The 5,688-nt window shown below is 43.8% G+C and overlaps 1 non-coding gene across 1 annotated transcript; it reads right to left on the bottom strand.

Moving 5' to 3' along the window:
* Nucleotides 1-4,171: 4,171 nt before the first annotated feature.
* On the bottom strand, nt 4,172-4,362 carry LOC138781211 (U2 spliceosomal RNA). The gene has a single exon (XR_011361452.1). It is a non-coding gene; the product is annotated as a U2 spliceosomal RNA (small nuclear RNA).
* Nucleotides 4,363-5,688: the final 1,326 nt, after the last annotated feature.

Here is a 5,688-nt window from a genome sequence, read left to right as displayed (position 1 = left end):
CCCAGTATGCAACGTTTCAATCTACTCAATGAGATCTTTGTCAAGCAGGATCTGTGCTTGACAAAGATCTCATTGAGTAGATTGAAACGTTGCATACTGGGTGAATAAACTTAAACCACGTTTTGTTCACTATAATCTTAGAGTGCCGCCTCTTGCCTTCTTCTTTTCATATAATATATGTATATACTGTACTATACGTACTATATGTGGCATACTATGTTACACTGCTGTACTGTATGTAACTGATCAATTTGTAACTTAGTACCTTGTAGATAACATAACATACTGTATACACCAGGGGTGGCAGGACCCTAGCGGCTGGAGCAGGGGGTGAGGGGCTTCCTATTGCATACCTAACCAAATATATTGTTCAGGACTCTGAGAAAGCTGTATTCCAACCGTAATAATCTCAGTACAGCTCTGATCTAGTGTCTCAACCAACTTTCCAAACTCCTGAATGGTAGTTTATGACAACTGCATTGGAGTAAGGGGTTAAACACTGCACAACCAGGCAAATATAGTGTTCAGGAGTCTGGGAAAGCTGTGTGCCAGTTTATCTAATAACTATTAGAGCTATAAAGTTAAAGTCCAAAACCTTTGACTCCAGAGTTGTGGTGAAACTACAATTTCCAGGATGCCCTGAGAGCTGCATGAGTTGTAATTTCATCACAGCTGGGGAGCAATAGGTTGCATATTGCTTGCTGCCATACAGGATCCTGAGAAAGTTGGGTGACATTTGTTATGATGTGCAGCTCTCATTGTCACCCAATTTTTAGGCTCCTGAATGGTGGTTCATGACAGCTAAGCAGCAATGGTGGAGTTAAAGGGTTAATAGGAGTGAGAAGGTTACCTGTGTGCTCATATGCTTGCACAGTAGCCACAGCTCAGCAGTCAGTGGTACACCGTGCAGGATCCGTAACTATGCCCCCCCTTTACATGTCTGTGCCTGGAGAGATGCAGACCATCCTGGGAGATTGGGGGGAGGACAGACTGGAGAAGCCGTGAGTGTCCACAATCTGAGTGGACCTACCAAGATGAGGTGCCACAGCCGTAGCACGGAGCTGTCTTCACCGGGGGGCGCTGCTTGCAGTGCAGGGAGTTTCTAGGTCCTTTTGGGGGTGGGGGTTTGGGGGGCCCCTGCAGTTACCCCTACCACACAGTGCTAAAAACGGCCTGATTCAGTTGTATCACGGATTTGATATAACTGAATAGGAGAATAGAGCATCTCACTGCAGTTCTTCTGAACCAGCTGCCATTATCGTAGCTGATTCGGGAGTACTGCAGAGTGACAGGAAGTGATGAGGGGGGCCAGCAGGCCCCCTGTAGCTAGGTGCCTGGTCGCCATGGCGACCATTGCAACCCCCTATAGCTATGCCACTGTTAGCGGCCATCTATTTAAAGATGAAGTCCAGCCAAATATTTTTTTTTCCATAGTTTTCCCCTAAACCTAAAGTTATATAAGTTATTAATCTAAACTAGTAAGCCACAATTCCAAGGCCTTACCATGCTTTCTACCCCTGCTGTGGACGCCGGAAGTGTTATAATCCATTCATTTGCCTGTAAGCCATTCTGTGGGAGGGGAAACTGCAAAACAGGCATAACAAGGGGGGACAGACTGGCAAGGCACGGGATTCTGGGACATGTAGGCAGAGAGCAACGCACAACTCTGAGCCAGAACAGGAAGTTCAGCAGGCAGCAACGTTCTCAAAATAGTCTGGGGGGGGGGGAGCTTCTTAAAGAGTAACTGTCATATTTTTTTTTATTGCAGAAATCAGTAGTATAAGCGATTTTAAGAAACTCTGTAATAGGTTTTATCAGCCAAAAAAGCCTCCTTCTGTACTCAAGAAGCAATCTCCCAGCCTCCCCCCCTGACTTCTTATCTGTGCATTATCAGGCAAACACGTCTTCATTACAGAGAAGCCAGTGAAGACGGGCTCTGCTCTCTCCATTGTAAGCCTATGAAGGGGGGAGGGGCTGAGGGAGATGAGGGAGCAGGAAGAGGTGACATGAAGGTCAGCTGTTTGTAGACTGTCTGGGCACCTAAAACACAGGATTCTGGGGTCAGAAAGGTCAGTGCTTATCTATGAACTTACTGAGAGAAGATTGCAGGGTGTTGTGCTGTGCAGGACTGCTCCGTGCTCAGTCACTCCTAACAGCCCCTCCCCTCTCCATAGCCACATAATGGAGACAGAAATCCTGCTTCATCTGATGTGAGGGGGGAGGCTGGGAGATTGCTTTTTCAGTCCAGAAGGAAACTCTTTTGGTTTATAAAACCTATTACAAAGTTTCTTAAAATCGCTTGTACTATTGATATTTAATGTTTAAAAAAAAAATTTACTCTGAAACAACTGTTACGCTTTAAAACGGGGATTTTAGGCTCTAATCATCCACAGGAATAGTGTAAGTGTGATCCCAAGCCAAAACGGGAAAAGATTTTTTTAACACTTTGTTAGACTTCTCTAACCAGATAGCCGCCTTCCCCCGATATTATAACGAAGTGGGAACATAGCCCATAGAAGTCTACGGGAAGAAACACAGGCACTATTTCTTGAAAAAAAACTCCAAACACTGTCAAAAAGCAGAAAAACATAAAAATGTACTGAAAAAAAAACACCTAACACGAAAATGTTATGTGGGTATGTCCTTGCTATTTCTGTATTGTCTTATGGCTCACCCCTCTCCGCAGCATTTGTGAGCTGAAAAACAACCAATCTTTTTTTGGTCTTTTTTTTTGTTAAGAAAATTTTACACATTGTGGGGTGGGGGGAGATTTATCAAACATGATTGAAGTGAAACTGGCTCAGTTGCCCCTAGCAACCAATCAGGTGGAATGTGATTGGTTGCTAGGGGCAACTGAGCCAGTTTCACTTTACACCATGTTTGATAAATCTCCCCCTGGATCCTTTCCTTAGATTCAAACTGTGCTGGCTTTGTAAACCATAAGTAATTTTCTCCATTTAAAGGGGTAGTGCGGCGCTAAACAATTATTCACTAAATAAGACACATTACAAAGTTATACAACTTTGTAATGTATGTTATGTTAGTGAATGCCCCCTTCCCCATGTTTCCCCCCACCCACACCAGACCCGGAAGTGTAGTGCTCTATACATACCTGCCTCTTTCCGACCCCGTCCGCCATCTTGATGTCATCTTCAGACGGCCGAACTGCTCCGACCGTCCCTAGTGCCAGCCGCCCTCTGCCACGTCATCAGCTGCTCAGCCGCGATTGGCTGAGCACAGTTATGCTCAGCCAATCATGGCTGAGCAGCTGATGACGCGACACCCGTCCGGCACTAGAGGGCGGCTGGTACTAGGGACGGTCGGAGCGGTTCGGCTGTCCGTCCGAAGATGACATCATTGGCACAAGATGGCGGATGGGGTCGGAAAGAGGCAGGTATGTATAGAGCACTACACTTCCGGGTCTGGTGTGGGTGGGGGGAAACACAGGGAAGGGGGCGATTCACTAACATAACATACAATACAAAGTTGTATAACTTTGTAATGTGTGTTATTTAGTGAATAATTGTTTAGCACCGCACTACCCCTTTAAGTCTGCAAGGCACTCATAGACTTATGCTGCGTTTACACGATACGATTATCGTTAGAATTTTCGCAATAGCGATCGCATTTGAGCGATAAACGGCTCGTGTAAACACAGCGAACGATCAAGCGACGAGCGAGAAATCGTTCATTTTGATTTTTCAATATGTTTTCAAATCTGTAGTGGTTGTCTTGCACCAATTTACTCTGTGTGTGACATGGGCTTAAGCTGTCTAAATGATGAGATAGGCTGTCTAAACGCTGATCGTTATAAAAAAACATATCATTACTTCGAAATCGTTAATCGTACGATTGGGCGAATTATTGCACTGTGTAAACGTAGCATTAGGAGAGCGATAATCGGCTGAATCAGGCCGATTATCGCTCTGTGTAATGCTACGTTTACACAGAGCAATAATTCGCCCAATCAATCGTTTAACAGTTTTGAAGCAACGATTTGGTTTTTATAACGATCAGCATTTAGACGAATAAATCGTTAGAAAAATCGTAAGAAAATTCGTAAGAAAAATCGTTATTGGGATCATTTTTAAGATCGCTTAAGCCCATCTTTTACATAGGATGAATCTTTGAAAGACTGTTTACACGAAACAATCTGCAATTTTTTTTCTTTTTTTTGTGCACTTAACCTGGAGGCCCTGCAATACCAGGTCAATGCCTGGTGAGGACAGAGCAAGCTCTTTTTATTTCTCCCTGTTCTAAAAATCCATTTAATATATGGTCCCCAGATAGGGGACGTATCAGATATTAAACTGATAAGAACAGATACTACACTTGATCTTAGCCAAAAGGCCGAGAAGCGATGATCTGCAAATTTTTAGCGAACCATGAACGATGATTTGAGAACATGTTGAAAGATCAAAATAAACGCTTTTTCGCTCATCACTTGATCGTTTGCTGTGTTTACATTGAACGTTTATCGCTCAAATGTGATCGTTATTGCGAAAATTCGAGCGATAATCGTTCTGTGTAAACGCAGCATAAGGGTCTATTTACACAGAAAGATTATTTGACAGATTATCTGCCAAAATTTTGAAGCCAAAGCCAGGAATGGATTTAAAAAGAGGAGAAATCTCAGACTTTCCTTTATGATCTTTGTTTATAGTCTCTTTCTGGCTTTGGTTTCAAATCTTTGGCAGATAATCTTTCTGTGTAAATGGACCCTAATAGAGATAACGATCACCTGATGAAACATCATTGGCTGATCGTTCTCTAGGTCCAGACCTAAAATAATCAGCCGCCGACTGTGCATTGCTAAACTGTTCATACATTACCTGTCCGCCCTCCCAGTCTCCTCCTGCTCTCTTCCCTGCACTGTGCTGCAGCTTCTCTGAGCTTACAGGCCTCTCAGCCAATCACTGGTCAGGAGCAGGAGGAGACCGGGAGCATGGACAGATAATGTATGAGCAATAGACATGAGCGAACCGGGTTCGGGTCGATCCGAACCCGAACGTTCGGTATTTGATTAGCGGTGGCTGCTGAACTTGGATAAAGCTCTATGGTTGTCTGGAAAACATGGATACAGCCAATGACTATATCCATGTTTTCCACATAGCCTTAGGGCTTTATCCAACTTCAGCAGCCACCGCTAATCAAATGCCGAAAGTACGGGTTCGGATGGACTCGAACCCGAACCCGGTTCGCTCATCTCTAAATAGGACCCTAAAAAAGTGATGGCCAGTCCAAACACAGACCCCAGTGTGAATCTTAAAATCTGAAAAAAAATTTCAGTTTAAAAAAATTATTGAAATAGATTGCGTAAAATTTAATTTTTTTTTAAGCTATAAGAACCCTAAAATGAAGGAAGTGAAGGAAAGGGCTATAGGTTTTATACTGTATGGCATACTCATAAATGCTGATATAATAGTATACTAATGACAGCCACAGCTTAGAAGAAAGAAAGATAAAAAGTGAAAAAATAAAACCCTGTTATACTGGTGGGACCAGGACTATGGCAGCTTGTGCAGCGGCCACGGACAGGGAAGAATTGTAGCTATACTAATGATAGGAATGATGAGTTGTGCGCAGACTCCTGACAGACACGGACACAGCCCGCGCTCCACATAGACCAGGCCAGCTGATCTACCGCCTTGTGCAGGTTGGTGTCTCGCGATAGTTCAATGTTGGTTG

This window comes from Dendropsophus ebraccatus, chromosome 1, assembly GCF_027789765.1.
Source record: "Dendropsophus ebraccatus isolate aDenEbr1 chromosome 1, aDenEbr1.pat, whole genome shotgun sequence".
Taxonomy (NCBI): domain Eukaryota; kingdom Metazoa; phylum Chordata; class Amphibia; order Anura; family Hylidae; genus Dendropsophus; species Dendropsophus ebraccatus.
This window is presented reverse-complemented; position numbering and strand designations above follow the sequence as displayed.